General features: G+C 34.8%; 1 protein-coding gene across 6 annotated transcripts in view; it reads right to left on the bottom strand.

Moving 5' to 3' along the window:
- The window catches only part of LOC149088506 (uncharacterized), a 531,717-nt gene that overhangs the window by 110,422 nt on the left and 405,465 nt on the right, over positions 1–15,830 (bottom strand). The window lies entirely within an intron of this gene.

Below are 15,830 nucleotides of genomic sequence, written 5' to 3'. Positions count from 1 at the left end.
ATTTATTAGAAATCAATACTTCCAAGAAAACACAAACGATGTTCAGCGTAATATTCGTCCACAGTTGTTGCTGAAACACATATCAGTTGAAACCTTAAGGCTCGAGAGAGGAAAAAAAAACACCCCAATATTCGAGAATTTATATATAGCCAGAAGTTTTCTGCTCAGGGGTACGTTAATTGAAAGAGATCAATATCCCTTATGGATTACAATATATCACGAAAACAAATGTTTATACAGTGAAACCTATATGAGACGGAAGTCTGTCTTAAACGGAATCAAAATATAGTCTGTTTAACGATTAGTACTTTGATTTGCACCTTTACCCACTGTAAGAAATACACTGCTTAACCCTTTCAAGCGATTTTTAAAATTTCAAAGATCCACTCTATAACCACCACTGTGGAAATGAGTAAACTTTCTGCAGAAATTACACCTTTTTTTTTAAGAAGAATATATTTCTTTCCTGATGTTGTGCAATGATAAAAGCCCCCCCCCCCCACAACCGAGAATAATAATATATTAAAAAACAAGGAAGAAGAGAGAAATACTCTATATATTTTTCTATTATTTATTCTGTACGCATATTCTACCTCGACGGGAAAAGAAACAATCAGTCTCGCCTTTTGTTGCCAAATTTTAAACAAAAGCTGACTTTGCAGTTGACTGGTAGTTGATTTGGTAGGATGGGAGGGGGCGAAAAAGCCCTTTGTACAGAACTAGCTGGGCTCGATATTGCCAGAATAAGAGGATTTTGAAGACGCGAGGTAACTCGTAATTGCCGAAATAAAGGGCATCAAATGAGGTGAAATATCTAATCATAACCACTATAAGGGTTAGAACAAAATAGAACGAGTGAGTAATACTAATTGTTATCAATGCAGGGGCGTACGCAGGATCTACCTTTGGAGGGAGCACAAAATGCTAGGAGTGGCACAAAAATTTTCTTTCCGAGAAATTTTGAGTTACCATTTTTGAAAAAGCATTTAAATTAACGGAAATTGGTTTACGTAATACATAAATGGTATTTTCTTACGATATTTCAGTTTTTCCACTGAAATATTAAATTTTTTCTTCTAATTTTTTGTCTGCTTAGGGAGAGGTACACGGGTCTCTTGATCACTTCCCGTGTACGCCTCTGCATCTCTGTCAAGAAACTTAGTAATGAAGGGAAATAAAAAAAGACGAATATTATTGAATTAAAATGACTTGAAAAGTCATCGATTGACTTCAAGTACCAATGTTTTCATCGTATTGCTGCCAATTCCACTTGACTAGTAAAAGGTGTGACATCCGTATTTCTCTATCGAGAGTGCAAATATCAACTAGACTGAAATTTTAAAAGCTGCAAAAGTTGATCGATAATCGAGTGTCGACGTCTCGTACGAATCGAGATAAATGTATATGTAATTCGAAATTGTTCCGCTAGAGTAATTAATTACAGGACTCGAATTCACAGTGAATGTGACAAAGTAAACATCTACGAACTGAGCGAAACGGTAACTAACTGCAACTAAGATGAAATAATTACCCAGTGCAGATGGAAAGCGATTCGAATGTCAAAGACATTCGCTAGGAATGAGAGAGTTCAGTTTATACACTTCAACGTGACGTTTGAAACCAATGCTCAGAGAGTTTTGTGTACCTCAGTATCAGACCTTATTTCACCAACTTCAATTTTGAAGAATGTAACTTTTCAAAACATTTGCTAAAAATGTTCTCTTTGCATGTCGAGTATTCGTCAGGGCTGGCCAAATCTCCTAAAAATTTACATGCCCGGTCGGGTATGTGACTCGAAATAATGCATGCTCGAATCAATATTTTACATGCCCGAAAAAATATCACTAAATATTATTCCTGGATTTACGAATTTCATTGTAAAAATCATTTCTCATTGTGTAAAAGAACGCACAAAATTTCGTCATGCAGTATTTATACATATAATTTCCTCTGCAACAAAATAATTCATATAGGTTACTGAAATTTTTAATGTAAATCATCATACGAATCTGCCTTATCGCTAAATGTGACTGATGTAGATCAATATTTGACAGAGATCTCCAGACAGAAAAAACATAAATAAAATATTGTGCACTATAGCATTACCTATCTAGAGTTCTGATCTACATTGTCTAGTAAGAATTCACCGTTATTGTATGTTAACCTATCGGTTCTACCATAAATCTTTTCTTCTAAAATTTGTGTTTTCTTAAAAAGAATAAAAAGAAAAGACAGAGAAAAAGAATGAAAAAAAAATTCTTGTTTTAAATGAAAAATATCTCTCGGAATTGCTTTCTTCATTTTTACTCAATAAGGGAAGCTATTTTTAGAAGGAAACAGTGTTATACACTCGTATATTTCTTTTTAACCTTCATTCCTTTAAATAAGGCTTTACGTTAACATTTTGAACGGATATCTCTTTTTCTTTCTTCATAGTTTTCCATTCTACCACCACTAGATCTCCATTAATGGTCGGCGTATCTAATCCTTGAGCAGTTTAAGTTTTATCCTTACCCTTTTTTTTTTTTCTTCTATTCTTTCACATTCCTTATCCAGGGACCATAAAAATAGTTTTTAAGAATTTCGATGTCTTCGAAGAAAATAGGAAAAAACCGGAGAGCCTTTTCTACATTTTTTTTTTATACATACTTCCTTTTCCCGTCCGTATCAAGTCATTAAACTTGAATTGTCCTTATCAAAGAGAATAACAACGATGTTAGAATGTTTAATCGAGGTTTTCTCTTCGCTCTGCTTTGAATTATATTATTATTATTCTACTTTTTCTCCTCCAACCTAGTTATTATGTAATTCTTTTAAGCTCTGAAAAGGATCGAGGAATTTTTATTTTTTTTTTGGGAAAAGGAAGCCTCTTTGGCCCTACAATAAATATTTAATGGCGAGACTTTGAAAGAGAGAGAGGAACACATTACACGTATAACTAGCCTAGGTCTTTATCCTTCCGCCTCACTTAGTAACCCATGACTTTGCTCGATGTAAAAATTCCTTTTGTGTTGTATGGGTAGGCCCTTGTTCCTCATGTAATATTCAAGAAAAATTATTGGCCCGAGTTTTTGGTATTTTACTTTATCCGTGGCTCTCTCCTTTTCCTCGTTTCTTTTTTTTTTGGCAAGGAGGAGGCTTTTCTCATCGAAACAACCGATAATGGTGGAAAGACATGGTGAATGTGGCTTACAGTGGTGACTCTCATTTGCATATTTATGTAAACTCATCTCGATTCTTGTACCTAAACGTGAAAGTATTTTCTTTTTTGTAGTTTCTGTGTTTGACTTTTCCCCCTCTACGTGTTGGAACGAGAACTCGTAGTATATTTTACTGTATGACCCGGAGTTATTTTGATTAACTTTTTTGTTGCCGTTTCATACGCGTTATTATTGTTATGTTATTACGTGAGATTGAAACACACGGGGGTGATAGAATTCGATCATTAGTACACACGCGTGGGGATATTACCATAATTTTATCTGGTAACGTCTTCATTGAACGTCGTCGACTTTGAAAATTTCATGAGAGTTTTATCATTAATTTCTTGAAAGTTAACGAAGCATTTTTAGATTATTTTCGGTGAATTAGTGCACGAAACTGGTCTATTAGATGTTAATATTTTCCTGTTAAGTGACTAGGGCATTGGCCTTTAATCTTTCAGACACCGCAGGTTAAATTGAAATTACCTACGAAGACCGCGGACACCAATTCATACTGAGATATTTACAATTGTAAGAAGAATCTAGATTTGCAAGGGTTTACTCATTTACTTCACTATGACATCTTAATAGAAGGGGCCAATGGGGTCCCGGATTGAATAGGGACAAAAATAATTGAAGACTTTTATTTGTTCTGAAATTATCTCTCATTAATTATCAATTTTGATAAGTTTTCAAACAATTCTGAAGTCTCTGATTAATTACTAAAAAAATTTAACGATTAATGGTTACTAAAAATTTTAATATAATTACTAATTAATTTCTGACTAGTTTTAATCTGATATCACTTTAAATAATTCTGCAATTCTTAATTTTTGTAGTTCCGAAGTTATTTCTTTCGTTACCTTTAAAATTAATCGTCTTTTAATGTCTTCAACCATTCCCTAAAAATGCTCGGTGGGACACGACACACACACACGTTGATTTTTATCAATTTCAAGTTATTAAGATTAATTTAAGGATCGAAAGGACTTCCCGTTAACTCTAATAATAGACAGCGTTTATCATTTAGAGCTCATTGTGAATAGGTAATCATCAAAGTTAAAAAAGCAAAACACACGTTGAACAAAATTTTCCACACACTTGATCTTCTCTCACTATTTCCAACAAACTCACTTTATACAAAATGGCGGTTCGACCCATTTTACTCTACGCCACTCCGGTCTGGATGTATAAGAAAGAGTAAAACACTAATCTTATCAACTTGGAAAGATTTCAAAATGTCACACTCCGTCACTTTCTCAATGTGGTGGTATATATATGTGATATCTCATTTTCCACAATATTTTAATTATTATTCACCTTTTGATCATCATATAATAACTTCACTCTTCTTATTTTATACAATATATGATAATATTATACGAAGTAAGGGCATGGTCCTTCCCCCACCATCTAATTTGATTTTGCTGGATCCATTGTATATTTCTAGCACAAAGAGGGCGCCAGAAAATTTAAGAATTTTCTATTACGCCCTATTCAATTAATTTGCTTAGTGCACTAATGTTTTCGAATCGGCATAGATATGATGAAGAGGCTATCAGCTGAGACTACACTCAGCGAAGACCCTCGTTCCATCATTCAAATACTCTCAAACTGTAGAGCTGACAAAAAGAAAAACCATGTCGGATGACGTCTAACATCGATGAAAAACAGAATGATCGTAATGCCGGACAAGATCCAAAATAAGATAGACAAAACTCCGAATAAGAGTAACCACTCCATCCACTAGTGAGTAGTCAACTACAGTTGACAGAAAAGCGAAAAGCACATTCATACTCCAAAAAGTCGATAGGTAACTTGTCAAGCCATTATAATTGAATTATACTCGGATTTTTTTTTTCTATTTCTCTTCATTACCAAGTTTCCTTACGCTGAAGTAGCCTACCTAATTAGTATTACACTCTCCCCTTCTCCTTCTTTGCTCCAGGCTGAATTTTTCTTGGTATGACGGATACATTCGCTCCTTTGATCGATTTTCATCCATATATGAGGGAGATCGATCCTCTTCAATTAGCGTACCCCGAGGAAGAGAATTTCGGGAAATATAGGAATTTTTTCCAAGCCTCAAGACATCGACTGATATGTGTTTCAGCGACAACTCGGATATATGCTGAATGCGATTTCATTCTATTGAATATTATTATTATTATTACGTGAAAATAACGAAAGAAATGCAACAAATTCCTTATTCATAATTTCCTATTTTATAATTTGTTTCTATCTACCAGTAGAACGTTGTAGCAACGCACACGGGGATTGATACTGCTACAGAGGCTTATCTCGTCTGCGAGATCTTTCCCAGCACGGGTTTTTATGAGCAGAACCTGGAGTGTGGATTTTTATTTACATATTGTTTATTATTGGGAAAAAACACCTCACAAAACATGACAAATTATATTGAAAGCCGAAGTCAAAAAGCCACCAGTATAAGGGAACGTTTGGTTTAGAATGTTTCAAAATATGTCTGATAGAGTATTCAGCCTATTATTTAATTATTTTTGTACTGTAACATTCTTAAGTCCCCTATGATTTTTGGGTAGTCGTTTGTGATCACGGATTTGCATATGATGTGGAAGTATTTACGTATTACGAAAAGACAGACATTTTCAAGTATGCCAAGCCAAACTGTGTCGTCAGCCCCATGAGAAAATAAGACATTGCGAATGAGTAACTGTATGGAATGACTTAAATAAAATTGATTATTGCAGTTGCTGTTTTCAACAATAAACACGGCCAGTGTTTGTAACGGTTACATATATATATGGGGTTTACAATTACCGTATATACTCGTGTATAAGCCGAGTTTTTTTGTGGAAAAATTCGTTTATCAAGTGGGGGGTCGGATTATACTCGGGTCAGTTTTGATGAGAAAATTTCGACCCCCACAGTCAGTAGTCATGTTTGTAGCAGTGTTCGAGAAACCGGCATTATTGGTATGGGATATGTTCAAAACCCCGATAATGTCAAAGAAATCGAAAACATCATTGGCTTTGATACCAGGTGGGCTAACGTCGATTGTACAGCCTTTAGATGTGAGCATCAACAAGTCTTTCAAAGACTATTTGAGGAATTTGTGGATCGAATGGATGAGTTCCGATGATAAAGAAACTACAAAAAAGTGGTGCCTTGAAGAAACCTGACATTGGGCTAGTGTGCCAATGGGTACATGAGGCGTGAAATTCTGTTTCCAACGAAATTATCATCCGATCCTTCAAAAAGTGTTGCATCAGCAATGCGATGGACGGAAATGAAGATGATATCCTCTTTGAAAGTGACAATGGCGATGACAGCCCAGATGAAGATCAAAACAAAGATGCCGCACCCCCTATGATGATCTGATGGATTACGATGAGCTTGGAGACTCAGAAGAAACGGATTAAAAAGTTTGAATCGTTTTCTATTGTAAATTTCCGTAAAAACTATTAATTTTCCATGTAAATATAAGATTTTTTTTCCCCTCTGAAATGCGTGGATTTTTTGGGGTCGGCTTATATACGAGTCGGCTTATACACGAGTATATACGGTACTTAATAAATATTCAAAACGAAACTTTTCAAAGATTCATTATTCACTTTGAAGCTGAATTTCTGGATATTGATTCAAGTAAAACAAATGGATTGCTATTATACCGAAAATGTTTACCTTAGCAATTAAGTTCAGAAAACCCGCAACTAAATGGGGCGCCGTTATGTTTACCGGAAAAAAAACCCCAAATCGCTGTATACTTGTTTGCATATCGTAAACAAAAGCCACGGGAAGAAAAGTAGTATGTACGCAATACTTTTATTGAATGAATCAATTAAAAGTAATCGATGATTCTCATGTCGGAACGGAAATCGATACCGAGTTTTACAACATTCATTTAAGTCTCCTTTGGCACTGGCTCTCGCAAAACACTATCAGTATATCGATTAGAGCTCCGAAATGGACGGACTCATTATATATATACAAAAAAATCAAACAAACTAACCACAATGGGTTTCAACGATTACCTATAACTTCATCAAGCAGAATCTCCGGGAGGTACGATGTCTACGATGCATACATACATTTTCTAATATAAAATGACAGATACTCATGATTAAAGAGTGTTTTTTTGTTTTATTTGTGGGAGAAAAAAACTATCACTGTTTCGATTCAGCCCATAAGCGATAAATAATATTAAGTACTGTACATGGATTTCTTCCAATGGTAAGATTTAGGCAAGGGCATCAATCCTTATTTTTTGGACCAATGTTCTTCAACCTTTTCCTACTTGCGGACCGGTAAAATTAAGTGAGCAACTGCGTGGACCGCATTAATGAATGAAATATTTTGTGAACCGGCGAAAACAAAAATTTCCAAACCTTCTGGCTTATTATATTTCATATATAATTAATATTTCATATCTATTATTAAAAATGCGAGAAACTCTTGATTGGGACCTCTACTGCCACCTATCAAACAAAAACAAAACTATTAGTCATATTTCTGCAGTAAAATTGTTGGCTTTCAACCGGTGTACACCATGGAAATAAATATACAGTATATGATAAAATACACTTTTTTCTTTATATACTGCACACCTGTGCAAATCTTATGAGCTTAAGTACCGGTTACTGTACTTTTTATGTTTGCCTCAGAAACAAGAACACAATAACCGCTATTTTGGCGCATAAAATTTTTACCGTTGTATAGCATAAGAATAAAAAATATTTAATATCATAATATATTTTGCTCGTTTTCTTGCTGCATATACCAGTTCAAAACCAACCAACTACAAATTTTATTTCAAGAAACAGATAGTTTTGTTTCTACCTGATAGATGGCAACAGGTGCCCTAGCACAACGATTTCTAGCATCGAAACGATTTCTTTCACGAAACTAACGGACTTCAGAATATTTTGCGGCAGCTAACCCACTACGGCGTGGGATTATATTTTTGTAAATGAGACAGGAGATGTTCTAGTGTATTACAAACTACTATTGTTTTCCTGAATATAACCAACGTGCTTCTTTTTAGACGTTGAAAAACATCTGCTTTTCTTACTGCTGATGAAATCCCCTGCATCATATCTACCGTGTTTTTTTTCCCCTCAGCAGTTGGAAAATGTGTTAAAAATTGATTGTTTTTTTTAAAACTTTAAAGATAAGTAAACTTTACTTATGGGGGTAGAAGAAATAATTTTAAATACAAAAACATTCTATACTATAGCCCTTCCATTCCTTAAGATTACAATGAATGTAATTTTCACATGCGGATTATACACCGCTTTGGAACGATTACAAGATATTATTTCTTAAATTTAGCGAAATTCGCATTGTACGCCTAAAAATACAGTAACTATACAATTTTTCTCAACCTTTTTATATGCACTTGAAGACCGGTGAAATAAGTGAACAATTTCACAGGACCGTATAAATAAATGTAATGTAAAATTTTTTGTTGAGCAGCATTCGTAGTATGTCGCAATCTAATGAAGAGACTAGAGACGCAAAATATTATGTTTATCTTCTTTAATATAGATCAGTCCATAGGACTTTATCATCCAGGGGTACATGCCTGATAGCGAATCAAGTCAGTATAATATAATTTTAATTTGTCATTTTCCCCTAAGATATAGACTGTAAAAAAATGTTGATTTCCTTTTGTTTGAATCATGGGCGGAGATACGGGTTGGGGGGGGGGGGCACGCCCCCCCAGCACCAAAGGTGAAGTCGACTGATCTAATGCATATATGTATAGAATAAATGAATTGACATCATCATCATCGTGCCCCCCCCCCCCCCCAGCAGTAATGACCTTGCCCCCCAGACTTCCAAGTCTATCTCCGCCTATGGTTTAAATGCATAATACCTTTAAAATTTTTCCCACCAGTTTGAATTTTTCTCAAAGATTATGGGAAATCGGATGTGTCTTGTTCTTCGCTGTTTTCATACAAATTCCCCCACCGCAATCTGGAGGTGCCGGAAAACAATCTTACAATTGTTAGTTGGAAAATACTTCATGATAGTAAACTCTATACCTCTGTACTGGTTACTTTACGATTGTTTAAATTAGTCATAAGGTAACTGCGAGTTCAATGTTGAAATGTTGCGCTAACATAGTCATTTCTCTGAGCAAGGAGTGGTCAACCTGCGGCTAGCCATGGTACCAAGAGAGGTATGCGAACGCTGTTCAAAAATTAAAGAAATTATATTTCGTTTTGCAATGAAATACTCTTCAACTTTTAAACAATCCTTTTCTTATGAATGACGGTCTTGTAGGCTGCCAAACTTATATTTAGTATATGGTAGGCACTCTTAAAATGATAACTGTGTGAGGTAACCTTCTGTTCAATGCGTTTCTATTCGGTTTTCGTTTTTAGGCGTAACTGCAGGACATTCCATGTGTATAAGACTCAGGAAAGTTCACATGGGGGGGGGGGCATGCATAATTACATAGTATATTCTCGAATTCTTGGGAGGGGGGTGGAAAAGGATGAACCCTCTTACAAAATACGAAGTACAGATGACTGGATACCAAGCTAAGATAATTGGAAAGTAAAGTCAGATTCCTCTGCGGGGAATCGAACCACCAACCTCGCACTTCCCGGGCGCGTACTTTATCATTAAGCTACAGAGGACAAACTCTTTCCTATGAACACCGTGTTCCTTTGGGCTGGATGGCACTGAGCAATAGACACCCTCCTAACTCAGCAGCAGCTCGTAATGGGCGACATAGAACGAAACGATGAAGAGGTTCATCGTTTCGTTCCCTTTGACAAAATTTATTGGGGAGGAGGCCCCAACCAGCGTGAGCTTTCGGGTTCCGGTGTCTATGCATTGTGTACGCAAGATGACCAATTCTACCAATATAAGTAGGCGCCATACACAATATACATTGCGATAATCTAATTCATGACTCAAAAATAAAAATGATTTGGAACTCAAAAGAGACACAAACTGAACGTTTTTGCGGAAATACGAGGAGACTCGAGCAAAACTTTGCAGGAACGGCGAAATTGCTGGTGTCCCGTAAAACGGGGCGTATGGTCCGAGTGTTGAAATACGTAGAGTGGTGCGAGCATTGAAAAATATTCATGATTCTGGCACGGCTTGGAAAAAAACGTTGGCCAGCCCCTGCTCTAAACCGTAGTTAATTATTTCACCTACAATACGGAACTACAAGTCACATAGTGGGACGCTTAAAGAGAGATCGCATAACTAACTCCGAAGGATCCATCCGTAAAGACTGCATGGAAGTTGTTATTTTACGAGTTTCTAAGAAAAAACCTTAATAACGAAGTCTCGACAAAAGTCCTCTCGTTTCTTGAACAGAGTTTTCCAGACAAAAGGACACAATAGAAGAGAGAAATACCTATACATATATATATATATCTTTCTATTATTAAAAAAAATACTCGCGTGAGCAGTTCGAGACTTTCAATTCCGGCGAGAAAAACTAAAATAACAAGTCACGCGACGGACAAAAAATAAAATCGATTTCGTCTGTATTTTGCGTTCTTCTCAAAGCGCGGAAAAACAATGCTACTGATGCAGAAATCGGCAAGAAAAATAAGAAAATACTCATAGAAAAACTTCCCTTCCTCTCATTCATTATGTCCTCATGTAAAAAATTTCATCTCTTCTTCACCCCCTTGTTGAATAAAATAACATAAAGAAAGAATACCCAATCCATTATTAATTCTGTAATATATAAGTCCCCTTTTAATTAAAATTCATTCGGACCACGAAATCGAAGTCTCTATTAGAAAAGAAAAAACAAAGTCACGAAAGAAAATTAATATGTAAGAAAATTGGGAAAACCAAAAAAGAAGGTATTTATAGGGAATGACGTTAGTTAGCGATATTAATGAAATTATACGAGCATCTTATTGACTATCCGGAATGATTATGATTATGCGTATTTATAATTTCGAGCAATTAAAGCTAGTATATTGGTTTACAGAAGGGGTATTCAACTTTTCAGATACCTCGGACCAAATTGAAAAATTGCACATGAAGCCCGCGGTATACAAAAACATACTGAGGAATTTATAATTTCGATAAGAATCTTCATGCTTTTCATGTAATTTACAGTGACGTGGATAATGGGGGGGGGGTCTCCGAGTGAAATGGGAACAATAATTTACTCTGAAATTATTTATTTTATTAATTATCAATCCCCCCCCCCCCCCCGTCGATTCTAAAATAATTTCTTTCACCAATTCTGAAAGCATCGATTAATTTTCATCTGAAATCACTTTAGATGATTCTTTATAATTCTTTGTTTCAATAATTGTGAAATTATTTCCTTCTCAATAGGTATATGATAAAATAATTTTTTTCAGAAATTATGCAATTATGTTTTTAATAATTGTGAAATAAATTAGATTTCTCAACCATTGCTGTATTTTTAACATTGTTATTATTCTCAACTAATTTTTTTTTCACTAATTCTGAAATTTCTTTCGGAAATTCTGAATTTTCATCCATTCATACAGGAATTATTTATGTAGTCAATTTCAGCATTATTATTTTCATTAATTTTAGAACTATTTTCATTAATTTTAGAACTATTTTCATTAATTTTAGAACTATTTTCATTAATTTTAGAATTATTTTCATTATTTTTAGAATTATTTTTTATTTTTAGAATTATTTTTTATTTTTAGAATTATTTTTTCATTAACTGTAGAATTATTTTTTCATCAATTTTAAAATATCTTTCATTAATTCTATAAAAATTTTTCAATGTTTCCAACCATTTTCTGAAAATGATCGGCGGGTTACAATAAAAATCTCCGAGGGCCACATGTAGCCCACCGGCTATGCCTTGGGAACCCCTGATTCAAAGGGTGTGAAAAATCGCTCTATTCTAAATCAACAGGGTCCCTGTGAAAAACCTTACGGAGAAAAAAAGTACACCGTAAATGAGTGAATCAAATTTTTAGTCGTTTTGTTCAAAATTAACGGTACTTGATGCGCTACGATGTCAACGACTTCATTGCAAGATGGTTCGAAACTTCATTTAAACATTTTAAGGAGAGATATAGAAAATCAAAATGAGAGAGAGAGAGAAACCATATCCGCGTTGATAAGTATGATCGGAAATGTCACCTAAAGGTGATAGAGAGATAGGTGGAGCATGGGCGTACGCTACGTCGACTTTTGGAGTTGGGTTTGGATTGGTCACAAATAATGTCCCCAAGAGAAATTTTGAATGGCTAAACCTCAAAAAAGCATTTTAAACCAACAGAAATCGATTAAAGGTATTTATTTCTTTCAATATTTTTATTATTTCACAAAAATATTTAAAAATATTTTTTCATTTTTCATTGTAACGACGTTTGCTCTTGTGCTTTTCCCTGCATATGCTTCTGAGGTGGAATAATTCACAAGCGCTTTAGATTAGACTAACACCATCACTTCGCCGACTATCTGGGATGATTGAAACCAGAGGAACCGAGCGGTTCGTATGCTGTGACCAAGAATCAACCTCAGCTATGCAGTTTGCCTATGAATTTAATCTCGTGGCAAGAATAGGTATCGCAGCAATTAGTCATTGCAATAGGCTGCGATCCATTGACTACTATCATTACTATAGAGCCGCAGAAGCTCCTCGTTAGCATTACTCTGAGGAATTTCTAATGAACTGATGCATTCCGGGAAGTATTGGGAGTGTCCAGACCAGACCAGACCAGACTTAAAATTTTGCGAAGGTGACTGGCCCTTAAAACGGGCCATTAGCCAACATAAGGGCTGGGGCCCCTTGGGGACCCCCGTTCAAATTTGGAGTGTGTTCTCCCCTAAGGTAATTACGAATGTCTAAGGTTTGCATGACTGCTATTGATTGTGACATATTGACCACTCAGCTCTCAATGCCTAGAAAATGCCTTGAGTCAAAGAAGGCATTGGGCAGGGCTGGACAAATCACAAAAAAAAAAAAAATCTAGGCACCAAAACAATTTTTAGCACTAAAAAAAATAATTCACCCGTAGAAAAAGGACCAAAATAATGCATCTTTTGACTTTTATGGTAAACCTCTTTGATGTTGGCAGAGATATGCTGCTATAAATTTCAAACATTTTCTGCTGCTCTCAGCTTGCACAATTCAGTAACTATACAATGAAAATTTTAGGTACCAATACCAAGTTTTTAGTGCAAAGGCATTTGTCCAGTCCTGGACTAGTACCAAAAAGGTTTGGTTGGTAATGCAGCCAACCCTGCTTAATCGGATGACGGATAAAATAACTCCGGCACAAAAATTCCCCGCTTAATATGCAATATTTTCGACGACTATTCTCCGCCTAATCGAATATTACGCTTCACACGTCAACTGTTATTACACATCAACCACTGTACACATGTTTTTATTGAATGAAACATTTGAAATTTATAGAAAATGTGAATGTTACTAAGCTAAGATTCAAAAATAAATAAATTACAAAAATACATTTTTGAGACTAGGTACCGGCTTCCAAGTATTTCAAGTTTTCTTCAATACGTATATTTAATTATTTTATTTTTGTTCTCTATTAAGCCAGTAGAGGGCGCTAACCTTTGTTATGAAAAGTAAAAATCTTAGGTATTGTGATCATTGCAATTAAATATGATTTTAATTTCATTTTTGATGTCTGATTTATTCGAGAAGCTTAATTGATATTGATCCTTTATCAGTTTTCAATATACAAAGTATACTAACGTCGTAAAATGGCAACTTGAATTGTTTCCCGCATAATCGGATACCCCGCTTAATCATTGATATCCGATTAAGCGGGGCCGACGGTATCTGTAATATGTCTAAACACATATCTCCTTCCTAATATAAAAGGATCCTGGACAAAATCCTCCTCTCGCCCATCCTCATTAGCTTGATCAATCCATTGATTAGCTATCTTACTTTTTCGAAAATAACAAGAATTTTCGCCATAAATTTAGATTCCTAGGCAACGGGTTTAGTATTCCATTAAAAGAAAATCCAAATTGGCAACTTGATACGCCAAGAAACAACGCCATTCATCATCTTTGAGTAAAAGAACGCCCTCCAAAAACTAACCAATCGCAGGGCATCATTTCCTAAGCTGTTCATTTGGTATTAACTATCAACTTTCTTAGTTTTACGTGGAATTTCGAATCACCCTGTACATGAAAATAATAATCCAAGTTCCTTTAAGAACCACCTAAATTCTGAATTCCACGTAGCATGTGTAAATGCCGAACATTTCCCGTATTTAATTGCATTTTTAATGAGTGTTCGGTTGATTGCACATCCTTAATAATGACCAGTGGTTAAGTATTCTGATTGGTATTCAAATACTAATAATCATTGGTAGCATTTGAATGCGGGATACGGCTTATTGGTAATTTAATTGAGAAACTATGGAAATAGTTCGTAGCCGCAATCGGGTCTGAATGATAATTATCAAGGGTAAAACTATTCAGTTTTGAAGCGTTTCTGGCGTTTAATATTATCCAGTATTGAACAGTAATTATTCGGCGTATGAATGTTAATTAACTTTAAATATCAATATCATTTCCATTATTTTATAAGTATGCAACTGGCAGATTTTAAACGTGGAAAAGATATTTTTCTTTGTAAGATTACATAAAGAATCGATCAAATGAATAGTTTTTAATGAACTAATAGTTTAAGTTAGCTAATAATTTTTAATCGTCAATTAGTTTAAAACTGATTATCAATATATGCGCAAAGAGAGAGAGAGAAAGCATTAATATATATTTATTAAATTTGGTATTAATTTACAGCACATTATCGATTCAATTGATTCAATAATTATTTGATTGTATTTATCTTACTGATCGGATAATTATCTGCAGATAGGATGGAATAAAAATAAATGTTTTCAAAAATAAATTTGCGAGTAAAATAATTTCTCAAAGATTTATCGATGGCGTATAGAGAGAGAAAGAAGATGCAAGTGAAAAATTTGAAATTTTTTCCACAAAAACGTGACCAACAATCCCTTCAACAAAATTTGTACGACTTTTGCGAAGAGAATTTGATATTTGCATACATCGTTATAAATTTTACAACTAGTTTTATTTACAGAAAGCACGCAGAGGTAATTTCAAACAACTCCGAGCTTAACAGGTACCAAATCACTCTCAATACCAATCCATTCCCAGCATTAAAAAAAAAGAAAATTCAATCAATAACTAACATCAAGGGACTACGATTCTCACATTATCTAATTACAATCAAATGAAAAATGACGCAAAAAAAGATATTTTCCTCCTTAAAAAAAAGAGATAAGAGAGATAAGAAACATATCTGTTAAAGACATTTAAAGATCGCAATTTTTATCTTGAAATATGTGAGCGTCGTTTACAAGAGATGAAAGCAGCGAGCCATTGTGTAGGATAATGGACGAAATAATAGCTGCGTAGTATAGATACATTATATAAGAAAGAAATTTATGAAAAAAAAAGTCCTAGAAATAGGAAAAAAAAATTGGAAACAGGAGTTTAAGTGGCGCCACTCAATTTCTTTTGATTCTCCGACAGTAAGTGCTTTTGACAGCACAGCCTCCTCCGGTTTCTATTGTCAATAAAGTTGCTCTCCCTCTCTCTCTCTACTCTCTAATGCACTGTGTATCTCTCTGTGCCCTCTCACTCCTCTCT

Source organism: Pholcus phalangioides, unplaced genomic scaffold, assembly GCF_987345545.1.
Source record: "Pholcus phalangioides strain wild (caught in Gottingen) unplaced genomic scaffold, Ppha-v1.0 ptg000003l_1, whole genome shotgun sequence".
Taxonomy (NCBI): domain Eukaryota; kingdom Metazoa; phylum Arthropoda; class Arachnida; order Araneae; family Pholcidae; genus Pholcus; species Pholcus phalangioides.
The sequence above is the reverse complement of the archived record's forward strand: the minus strand, read 5'-3'. Positions and strand labels throughout refer to the sequence as shown.